Source organism: Vanellus vanellus (assembly GCF_965231255.1).
Source record: "Vanellus vanellus genome assembly, chromosome: 3".
Taxonomy (NCBI): Eukaryota; Metazoa; Chordata; class Aves; order Charadriiformes; family Charadriidae; genus Vanellus; species Vanellus vanellus.
The window spans coordinates 42,238,257-42,251,054 of NC_138907.1; positions in this window are offsets into that span (position 1 = coordinate 42,238,257).

Sequence of the window (12,798 nt, forward strand, 5' to 3'; positions counted from 1 at the left end):
TACAGAGAAGGCTGAGGTACTCAATGACTTTTTTGCCTTGGCCTTCACCAGCAAGGGCTCTAACCACACTGCTCAAGTCACAGAAGCCAAAGGCAGGGAGTGGGAGAATGAAGAACCAGCTGCTGTAGGTGAAGGTCAAGTACGAGACCATCTAAAGAACCTGAAGGTACACAAGTCCATGGGACTTGATGAGATACATCCACAGGTCCTGAGGGAACTGGGGGATGAAGCTGCTAAACCACTTTCCATTATATTTGAGAAGTCATGGCGGTCTGGTGAATTTCCCACTGACTGAAAAAGGGGAAATGTAACCCCATTTTCAAAAAGGGAAAAAAGGAAGACCTGGAGAACTACAGGCCAGTCAGTCTCACCTCTGTGCCTGGCAAGATCATGGAGCAGATCCTCCTGGAAACTCTACTAAGGCATGTGGAAAATGAGGTGATTGGAAAATGAGGAAAATGACCACAGCCAATGTGGTTTTACTAAAGGCAAATCACACCTGTGCCTGTCAAGATCATGGAGCAGATCCTCCTGGAAACTCTGCTAAGGCACACGGAAAAAGAGAAGGTGACTGGTGACAGCCAACATGGCTTCACCAAGTGCAAGTCATGCCCAACAAATTTGGTGGCCTTCTATCATGGAGTTACTGCATTGATGGATAAGGGAAGAGCAACAGACATCATCTACCTGGACTTAGCAAAGCATTTGACACTGTTCCACACAACATCCTGGTTTCTAAATTGGAGGGACACAGATTTAATGGATGTACCACTCGGTGGATAAGGAACTGCCTGGATGGTCACACTCAAAGAGTTGCAGTCAACAGCTCGATGTCAAAGTGGAAACCAGCGACACATGGCATTCCTCAGGGGTTGGTACTGGGATTGGTGCTGTTCAACATCTTTGTTGGTGACACAGACAGAGGGATTGAGTGCACCCTTAGTGAGTTTGTTGACAACACCAAGCTGTGTGGTGCAGTCAACACACTAAAGGGAAAGGATTGCCATCCAGAGGGACCTGGACAGGCTTGAGAGGTGGGCCCACACCAACCTCACAAAGTTCAACAGGGCCAAGTGCAAGGTCCTGCACGTAGGTCGGGGCAATCCCAAGCACAAATACAGGCTGGGCAGAGAACAGGTCAAGAGCAGCCCTGAGGAAAAGGACTTGGGGGTGGTTGGTGGATGAGAAGCCCAACGTGAGCTGGCATTGTGCGCTTGCAGCCCATAAAGCTAATCATATCCTGGACTTAAGGAAAAAAAAAATATTATGAGGAGGGTGAAGACACTGGAACAGGTTGCCCAAAAGAAGTTGTGAATGCCAAGAAGTGTTCAAGGTCAGACTGGACAGAGCTTTGAGCAAGCCCATCTGGTGAAAGATGTCCCTGCCCATGGCAAGCGGGTTGGACTAAATGACCTTTAAAGTTTCCTTCCAAACCATTCTAGGATTCTGTGATTCTAAGATGCTGCAGTAAGTTACTTGAGTAGCTCAGCTCATCAGCTGGTATCAATAAAGGAGACACTCACATCACTTACAGTCTTCTGATTTATTTCTTGTACACTACACAATTCATCTGAAAGTAGCTGCTTCTATAACAACACAGCAGTGGACAAGAGTTTCTACGTTAACAAATAATTATTCTTGTACAGAATAGCCTACAAAAACATGTGCTTAGACTAACTTTTGACACAGGCAAGAAATGTTAAGTGTAAAACTGTACAGAATATTTTCATACTTAGACATTTGCATAGAATTATTTAAAAGGAAAAGCAGTTTCTCCTCCCCTCTTATTACTTTTGCTGATTCTACAGAGGCTTGTTGGCCTGTTCCACATCAGTATGTGTGTCTGTGTCTCTCTCCCCCTCCTTCTCATGCTTTCAGTTCCAATGCCCCACCCTGGCTGTTTTCCTCGATCCCCAAGTAGTTTGCTCTAGGTACAGCCATAAATGATAGCACAGACTGACTTAATGTATGCAGTAGTAAACTATATGTCCCAGAATTTTATTTGGTGTTCTAATTCAATATAAGGTAAGGTTTCCAACCTCCCACCAGATCTGAATTGCAGTACAGGGTCTGAAAAAAATGTACAAAAGGAAAAAGATCTGTAACATATGATAGCCCAGGTCTCCTTATATGTCCCAAGGACTGAGTTACAGAAATAACAATGATACTAACAAACCTCTCCCTAAAGACCGTGATGCGTAGGTAAAGCTTTTTCCACGAAGAGGTGCTGTTGTGGGCAAAGCAGTCTACCATGAAGGATAGAAGGGATATACGCGTAGAGGTGGAAAAATGTTGGCTATGGAAATGGGTGTTGTGTAACAGGCTAGTCTGCTTTCCAAAGCATGGACAACACAGACTATGGAAAAAACAAAACAGGGACTGAAAAAAACAGCAAGGAAGCTGACTACAGACACTTCAACACTTCAGATAAGCATTATGTTATTGGGAGGATCCTGTAAATAAATTGTAAGATGTTCATAGCTTATTACACTTAACTCTGTTTCCAGTAGGCAACATGATCCTCTTTTCTAGTAGATTCAGATTAAGATCCTAGTTTGAATATGGGGAAGCAGATTTCTCATTTCCCAGGAGACTGCCACAGGGGACACAAATCCCCTCCGATTTCTATCTAAAAAACTTCTAACCAGGTCTAGTGCTAAGTAATTTGCTGTATGGAGAAAGTCACATTCCCTGTAGTTTGAAAATGAGAACACTAAGCAGCAAAAAACATTTGAACAGAAAAGGTAAAGACTGACAGGAGATGAAAGATAGCTGAGACTCTGAAGATATCCGCTGCTCTCAGTAGCACGTGCTTTTCATAAGCACATGCTTTCAAGAGCTGATTCATATTTTACCAGAAAGGCAGCTTTTGAGCACACAGGTCACGATAAGGTAAGCTATAGTTTCACATACAACACTTGAACAGATTTATTTTCTAAATGCATCAGGAGTGATCAGTTCAGAACAAAGAGAAAGAACAAATTTCTGTGCAGAGAAGCATTTCCTTAATTCCAAAGCTACTTATGTCCCCATTTTTTTCTAGCAGTATCAGAGCACCTCACTTTCACAGTTCTCATGCTTTTTACAAGACAGTTATTATACTTGATCAGTTTTCCAGAAAATGAAGTATACACTTAATACCAAAAATCTGCACCTAGGAATTCATTCTTTTCACATATGCAGCTTTATTAATAATCATATGAAGTAGGAAACAAAATCTTAGTCCTGTTTATATAAACAACTTTAATTGCTTACTGTATACTGTACCACAAAGAAGGTAGTTTGCAAAATATATAAAATTTAAATTCAGCCAGTGACTTCTGCTGTCATATTAAATTTCCTTTCCAAATATGTATTCTCTCTAGAGAGATATGTGTGGAAATGTTCAGATGCATTCCATAAGACGACCAAAAAAAAAAAATAAATTCGATCCCAGTAGCTGAAAAGAAACCAACCATAATGTCCCAGCTACAGTGCAGACCACTACCATTGGACTGGTTTACTGAGCAGGAACAGATTTTATCCCATTCCCTGCCTTTGATAGCATCCAACAGGGTTTGTGCTGCAGTGGAATGAGATGATGCCGATGACATGGATGAGTCCCCTCTCCACTCAATCATTTGCAACAGGATATAAACAAACATCTAGTTTTTATGAGACTGCCCAGTGCTGAAGAGGCCACATTCCAAATATAGCAGATAATGCTTACCTACAATACGATAACATTTTTAAAAGAATACATCCCTTTTAAAGGTGATCTCCATCTCCAAAGGAGCACAAACCTCTTACCAATTTAAGTAGGGCACTGATCCCCAAAGGTGTTGATATCTCCAACTCAAAATTTTCAGTTCCTTCTGAAAGTTTGTTTGCTAACCTCTGATTAGTTTTTGAGTAACAATACTCTTCTCTCACGAAGTGCCACGTGGCAAGCAATACACTGGGCTGAAAGAAACCAGCAAGTGACAGCACATGCAACTGAAGAAGAGTAACTGCAAATCAGCTATGGTATCCTCTTGGACTTTGTTAACACCTTTGGCATTAAGTAACATTAAAAAAAAGCCATTTTCTTTCACACACTGGTTTCTTATTAGTAGTCTCTTTAAAGAAGCAGTCTGTCCCTGGTTAAATGACTCCTGAACTGCATACACCCCTTGCCCCAGTACAAAACTCTGGTCCACTTAGAGAACTCTGCTAAACATAGTCCAGGTTTTAAGCTTCAGGCTGAAGAAATTCAGGACAATGGAACTGTGTTATAAAATTCAACAGGAGAGACAGAAAATGCTTTGAACAGGCATTTGGCTCATTACAATAAAGCTTCCAAATCACTTCATTCCTACAGCCTCACAACCAATGGTAAAACAGTGCCCCCAAAATGATACACAGGAAGTCTGAAAGAGGGCAAAGAGATTATTGAACAGCAACAACCCACTTTGCAGTGCTCCCATGTCTCAACTTTTTGGTCTGAACAAAGTACTACTCTGAAGACAGAGGAGGGATAGCCTTCTTCAGACCTTGCATGGCCTTGTTCACCCTGCAGTTTAAAATGCTTTAATGACACATAAACTAGATAATGCAAAGATAAAACTACAAATCAGAGTTCAGTACCAAAAAGTCATGTTCTAGTCACTACTCTGTATCCTTTTTATGGTTGCAGCCAGTATCAAACCAGCATTAAGTTCTTAGATGGATTTTAGTGATGGTGTAATGTAATACTCCCAAAGACTATGTTCAGCCTGCCAACAGAATGCTAACACATCTCCAAGGGGTTTATGAGTTACCAGAAAGGTCATGTCTTCTGTAGCAGAACTAGCTTAATGAGCTCATTTTAAGGGCTTTTAAATGCTTAAAGCATCTCAGCTAACATAGAACTGTCATAACAGCACAGTCCAAGAACTGTAGGGCCATACTTAAGTTACAGACCTGGCCACACAAAGTCATTTCTAACCAAAAGTGCCATTTAAATCAATGGGGAAACTGCAGGGAGCAACAAAGGATCAGTACATTAATTTCTGTTAATATTGATACAATATTTCTGGTTGAAAATACTCAAAACTTTTAGGGATGGACCTTTCTAAATCAACAGTGGTTTTCTAGCAACAGAGTAAGTACTTTACACAGAAGTAAAGCAGCAAAGTCTACACCTAGTGATTTTCAGTCAAAAATACACTCCTGAACCCTTTCAGTTTTACAAACACATCTGTTGATCTACACGTACAGAAAACTGAGATGGGTAAGACTGTGGCACCATCTTAAAAAAAAAATAATTATATATGCAATAAAACAGCATTCCAAGCAGTGGCTACCACACCCCCCTATAAAAATCTGCTCCCCAACTTTGTTTTTAAGTATCAAACTGACCCAGAATCATCTTTTAAAAACATCATTTTCTCGATCACCTGACTCGGAGAAAAAAGTTGTTCTAAATTAATACAATGTATTCAGCCATGTATGCCATGGGACTCCCAGAACAGCTGGATGCTGCAACCTGACCTCTTTAGACCCGTATCTCAGGGTTTGCAAGGAAACGGTGCAAAAGAGTAAAAGCCTGTATTCCATCACTGACCTACAATCTGACCTAAATCTGTACAGCAGAAATCGTTTTTCATGCTAATGGGCAACATTTATCTCCATGTCTCACTTTTTTTGCTGTTACAATGCCTTGTCAGAATTAATGCCTCCACAATGTTTTCTATATGTATTATAGAGGGAGATGTTTGACATACATTCTTCTTTGTGGTGACTTGGTGAAAGTCACTCAAACGGAACAAGTGAAAAACCCGTATGTTAGAAGGCAACAAACAAGTTAAACTTTAGTAAGAGAGCAATCAAAGAAAATAAGCTGAATCCTAAGCTGCACTGCAGGGGCAAAAGGCATGGCAGGCTAGCATAAAAGGAAAAGCAGAAAAATAATAAACTCAGAGGAAAAAGTTGAATCATTAAAATTCCTAGCCCCAGTCTGTCTGATCTGTAATGTTTTAGAAGGACAGAGGTTTCTTCAAACCCTCTTCTTGGTGAATTCCCATACTGGGAGTCACATAGCAGAAACAGTACAAGACTAAACCCTGCAAGATGAGGCCCCACAGCCACAGAACAGAAGCAGTAACACTGTGCCTAATGAACTGACAGCAGCAACTCCAACCCTGGTATGGCTGCCTTGGGAGACTTCAGCAAACACTTGTAGTTATTCACTCCACCATTAGGTCTAAGTTCCAACATGCTTGGAGTCCCAAGCCTTCTTTAAGTTTCCTGAAAGCTCTTTAACTAAAACATTTGATGGAGTAAGCCAAGTAAGAAAGAAGCTACAAAAGCCAATTACTTTTCTATTTTGACTACAACCATACCTGCAATACAACAAAAGATCAAGTAGAGACCTACAGTTTTAATAGGATGAAACACTTCGAAGATACTGGCTTATTTACCTTTAAATAGTCACGTGAAAAGATCAGAAGAGCCACTAAAAAGTATGCTTTACAGGAAAAGGAGGGTCTGGTGCAAGGAGTAAAGGTTGAAGGCTGCCTTGGCTGCAGCGACCATGAGATGGTGGAGTTCATGATCTCGGCTGGTGGAAGCAGAATAACAAGCAGAATTGCAACCCTGGACTTCAGCAGGGCAAACTTTGGCCTTCTCAAACAATTACTAGGGGAAATCCCGTGGACAAAGCTGTTTGAAGGTAAAGGTGCCCAGGATAGCTGGTCAGCATTCAGGGACTGCTTCTACCAAGCTCAAGATCAGAGCATCCCGACACGTAGGAAGTCAAGGAAGGGAGCCAGGAGACCTGTGTGGCTAAACAGGGAACTGCTTGGCAAGCTCAAGTGGAAGAAGAGAGTTTATAGATCATGGAAGGAGGGGCTGACCGCTTGGGAGGAGTACAGGGCTGCTGTCAGGGGATGTAGAGAGGCAACTAGGAAAGCTAAGGCCTCCTTAGAGTTAAACCTGGCAAGAGGGGTCAAGGACAACAGGAAGAGCTTTTTCAAATACATGGCAGATAAAACTAACACTAGAGGCAATGTAGGCCCACTACTGAATGGGGTGGGTGCCCTGGTGACAGAAGATACAGAGAAGGCAGAACTATTTAATAATGCCTTCTTTGTCTCTGTCTACTCTGTTGGGGGCTGTCCTGAGGAGTCCTGTTCCGCTGAGACCCCAGATGAAGATGAAGTCAAGTCAATGGATGAGTTTGCCTTAGTTGAAGAGGACTGGGTCAGAGACCAGTTAAGCAACCTGGACATCCATAAATCAATGGGTCCAGATGGGATGCACCCGCGGGTGCTGAAGGAGCTGTCTGAAGTCATTGCTGGACCACTCTCCACCATCTTTACCAAGTCTTGGGAAACGGGCGAGGTGCCTGAGGACTGGAGGAAAGCAAATGTCACTCCAGTCTTCAAAAAGGGCAAGAAGGAGGACCCGGGTAACTATAGACCGGTCAGCCTCACCTCCATCCCTGGGAAACTGATGGAACAGCTTATCCTTGGTGCCCTCTCAAGGCATATCAAGGATAAGAGGGTTATTAGGGGCAGTCAGCATGGCTTTTCCAAGGGGAAGTCATGCTTGACCAACCTCATAGCCTTTTATGAGGAAATAACGAGGTGGATGGATGATGGCAGAGCGGTAGATGTGGTCTACCTTGACTTCAGTAAAGCATTTGACATGGTCTCCCACAGCATCCTCATGGCTAAACTGAGGAAGTGTGGACTGGATGACCGGATAATTAGGTGGACTGCGAACTGGCTGAAGGAGAGAAGCCAGAGAGTCGTAGTCAATGGGGCAGAGTCCAGTTGGAGGCCGGTAACCAGCGGAGTGCCTCAAGGGTCGGTACTGGGGCCCATATTATTCAATATATTCACTAATGATTTAGATGAGGGAATTGAGTGTACTATCAGCAAGTTTGCTGATGACACTAAGCTAGGAGGAGTGGCTGACACGCCAGAGGGCTGTGCTGCCATCCAGAGAGACTTGGACAGGCTGGAGATTTGGGCAGGGAATAACTTAATGAAATACAACAAGGGAAAGTGTAGGGTCCTACATCTGGGCAGAAACAACCCCAGGTTCCAGTATAGGATGGGGAGCTACCTGTTAGAGAGCAGTGTAGAGGAAAGGGACCTGGGGGTCCTGGTGGACAGCAGGATGACCATGAGCCGGCACTGTGCCCTTGTGGCCAAGAAGGCCAATGGCATCCTGGGCTGTATTAGAAGGGGGGTGGTTAGCAGATCGAGAGAGGTCCTCCTTCCCCTCTACTCTGCCCTGGTGAGACCGCATCTGGAATATTTTGTCCAGTTCTGGGCCCCTCAGTTCAAGAGGGACAGAGAGCTGCTGGAGAGAGTCCAGCGTAGGGCAACTAAGATGATTAAGGGAGTGGAGCATCTCCCTTATGAGGAAAGACTGAGGGAGCTGGGTCTCTTTAGTTTGGAGAAGAGGAGACTGAGGGGTGATCTTATTAGCGTTTATAAATATATAAAGGGGGAATGTCATGAGGATGGAGCCAGGCTCTTCTCAGTAGCAACCAATGATAGGACGAGGGGTAATGGATTCAAGCTGGAACACAAGAGGTTCCACTTAAATTTGAGAAGAAACTTCTTCTCAGTGAGGGTGACAGAGCACTGGAACAGGCTGCCCAGGGAGGTTGTGGAGTCTCCTTCTCTGGAGACATTCAAAACTCGCCTGGACGCCTTCCTGTGCAACCTCATCTAGGTGTTCCTGCTCCGACAGGGGGATTGGACTAGATGATCTTTTGAGGTCCCTTCCAATCCCTAGCATACTGTGATACTGTGAAAATGTTTTTAAATGGCCTGTTTTTCCTGCGAACCTAAAATAAAAATATATTAGAATAATCTAAAAATAAAACATAACAAGGAACAAAATAGTACAATTATGACCTTTAGTACTTAAAGTCCATATTGTCAGGAATGCACATTGCTGCCTTTGGCACATTGTCGCCAGACACATTAATAATAAATTCCAGAATTAGAAGTTCAAAGAACATGGAACTTGTTCCATTGCCATTTTTATAAGGAGTAAACAGAAAAGTCAGTTCTCACAAGTTTTACTTATATACCCTGTAATGCTGCTTATTTGCAATGCCACCAAGATGAATAATGTGGAAGAGGGGTTTACTATCATTATGGCTCCTGGAATGTGTACAGGAATTGAACAGGAATGATATTATTAGCAAAGAAACTAATGACAGAATCAAGAGCTCCCGTCTGGAAGTGGGAAGCATTAATATAGAGACACTGCTGAAGTGATCCTGCTTGGTCTTCTCCCCACTTGACATTGCGCACCCATTGTACACACGTGTCTCCTTCAGAATAAAGCAGATTCTCTAACAAAGCCAAGACCTGAGGAAGTGCTCAGATTAGGCCTGACACTAACTAGTATTTCCACAGAACCCGTAAATGTTTACGGGCAACAAAGAATATTCTCTGCAATGACCAGAAAGGTTTCACTTGTCAGACTGACGAGCCATTTATTACCAAAAACAACCATTTTAACATTTTAGCTCAGCTCTGAGATCAAGCCAAAGATCTTTGGCCATCAATCAAAAATAAGTCCCAGTTGCCCCAACGACCTCAACAATGTGCACAGGAACTCAAAAGCCCCAGTGAGACTGTACACCATCCTGCTAGATTAGGAATTGTTTGCTCTGAAGAATAACACTTGAGAGATTGCAAAAGATCAGTACTGTCATAGCCCAAAGGAGCCACAGCTCACATCAGGAATTATAGATTGGTTTGCCATCACAAGAGTACTCAATGACAAATGTCTGAGTAAATGCACAGCACATCCCTTAATTTATATATCTGTACCAGTTCTGGGCTACAGTAGGTCATAAAAAGCATGAAATCAGAACCAAACAAAAATGACTACATCTCATGGTACCAGTCATTAGAGATATGACTGTAATTTAGACAGATGGAAGCAAAGAGCAGGCTTTTACTGCTCGTTTCAGCTCTCAAGAATACCTGAAGAAGTTGTCTCTTCTTTCAAATAAGAAATACTTGCACACTGTGGAAAAGGAATTGTAAAATGGTGCCATCAGAGAAAGAAACAACTTTTGTTATACCAATAGCGCTTATAAGATTTACCAAGGTGTCATGTCCAGTACAAATGCAGCAGTCTAGATGCTAAAGTATTTAGGTGCTCCGAGGTGGCACAAAGATACTCTCACATACTTTGCTTTACCCTGAAACTACATGTCCTGATCTTCCCATAGCAAGAGGTACCAATTTTCTGCCAGCTGCTCTCCTAGACTTATATATTGCTAGTAAAGCTATTTTCCTGAAAATAGCTGGTGTTCCCAGCAGGAGCAAACCCACAGCTAACCAGAATTACTTTGTATAAGCAGCATTGTGGGTGATGAGCAAAAAAAGTACAAAGCCATGAAATATAAATCACTTAATGTGTCGTAGCTTTTAATAGGTCTTTTGCTTTGCTCCGTGAGATAAAATGACTGTTTCACTCCTCATAAGAGCTCCACGTTCAAATCCCTCAGGATCTGCTAAGACACTTTTGGTCCCCCGACACATTTTTTTGATTGTCCAGCTCCAACATGCTTCCCCAATCCCAGAATAACAGTGGGAAATTATGGGGAATTTGATGTAAAGAAACCTGCCAGTTTGAGAAGGATGACGTTACAACCAACCCTGGCACCACGTATTTTTATATTGCTTCATCCTATGTGACGTCCAAGCTTAAGCAAAGGAAAATAATCTACTCATCAGCATTGTACAGTACTTTTCATTTGCTACACTGAGCAGCTCACCTGTCAGCACACCTCCAAAGGCCTGCCATAAGGGCCAGCACCAATATCAAAAAGAATCAGTCTTCGTAAGTGCTCTCCCTCGAAGTTTTACACCTATTAGCTCCCAAGACAAGTGGAGGTAGCAATAAGCCAACAAAGACTTGCTCAAACTCAACATGTTTTCCAATCACATTTACCAAGTTACAGAAGGCTACCAGGCTGAACGTGCCTAAAAAGAAAAAAGGCTGGAAGGCAGTCCATGCAGCATCAGTCTCTGGGCTTTTGCCTGTCTCTGTGAAAGAGCGTTAATGTTTCATTTGATTTCAAACCCATTTAAAAAAAAAAAAAAAAAAAAAGTACAAGAGAAGTCACTGTCATAAAGTAATAGCCTGAAATAACAGAATTATGACCCTGTTGTAAACAAAGGCTGACATCGAGGTGTCCCAGTTCCTCAACAAGTTCTCTAAACATTATGCAAAACATGGCAACTTTTAATTTCCACTGCAGCCTGTCCTTGTACAGATTAATTAAGGTTCTCTCTTATTTTCTAATGTGTAACAATCTACAAGGGGAGGAGAGAACTAACCTGGAATCAGAGGTAGCACAAGACTCCAGAAGTAAAGCGATAAAGCCAAATGAAGAAAAAATTACATTTTTCAATCTCTCACTGCAGATTCACAGAGACACCTGGTTCTCCTACATGATTTGTCAAACATTATGCAGAAACTTGGGGGTGGAGGGGGAAACTGGACACACAACCATATTTTGGTTTTATTTGAAAGATAAATGCACTGCTTCTTGGACATCTGCAATTCATTCTTAATTCTTCTGAAACAACCAGAAGGGCAGAAGACCAGGTAATGTTGCTCCTGGACGATGACAAGAGAATATCAAATCACCTGCAACATTACCACGCTAAGCCCAAAGCCTACTGTTTCAGCACTCACTAGATCAGTACCACTGGATCCCAGTTCTGCCTCTGCAGAGAGCTGCACAAGTTCTTACCTGGAGACACCCTCCCAGACTCGCACATTTTTCAGCACTGCTCCTCCACTGAGTCCATAACCCCTTATTTCCTCTGTTCACAGAGGAGAGAAAATAAGCACAAGCAGCAAGCTGAAGTTCAGCAACAGAAGCCAAGACCTGTCCTTGTGCAGAGGTCAGTTACTGCTTCAAATACAAAGACCAATCCAGTTTCTTGCCTCTAAAATGGAAGTGCAACGAAGGAAAGATGAACAAAAAAAGGTCAACAACATCAGAGGTCAACTTAGCTACAGGACCTTATTATCAGCAGCCTGCATGATCCAGTTCATGGGGTTCAATATTTTTAGTTAAAACAATGCTCATTTTTTGCACAAATTACACTCAAAAAAAGTCTGCAATGCCCCTGAAAGTATCTTCTGCCCTCAATGACTTTCCAGTGCATCAACTCTACTACAACAAACACACTCAAAACACTAAATCCACGGATTTAGGAGGCAAGCACCTCTCTCTTAGGGCCTGATTACCAACAGCTGTGTAAAATGAACACAAACCGCCAACACCCTCAGCGAACCAGCGGCCCCGGCCCCGGCCCCGGCCCCTCACCTGCACGCAGCGTCGCCGAGGACAGCCAGGGGCCCTCCCGAGGCACCTGTTCCTGCCCGCTCCCCCCACCGCGCGACCCGGGCAAAAACCGCCGGTAGAAGCCAGGCCCTACTCGGCTCGACTCCCCTCCCCGTTACCGTCACTCGGAAGACGCCACCATAACCAGGACGGCCTCGCGCCGCGCCGCCCCACGAGCGGCTCCGGAAAGTTCTGGGGGGCGGGGCCGGGGCCAGGCTCCGCCCCCCCGCGCGGCCGGCACCCGTGGCCTGGCGCGCGTCCCGACGCCATGTCGGGCGGCCTGCCTCAGCGTTCCCCTGCGAACGGGCGCTAAAATGGTGGCGCGGGGGGAGGTGTGTAGTAGCTGTGTCCTTGCTGTACGCTGGTCCTTTTTGGTCAGGGTTGCCGAGCTCCGGGAGAGTGGGCGGGTGCTTCGTTTGGCTTCTCAGTTATTTCCTGTCAAAAAGTCTTCTCAG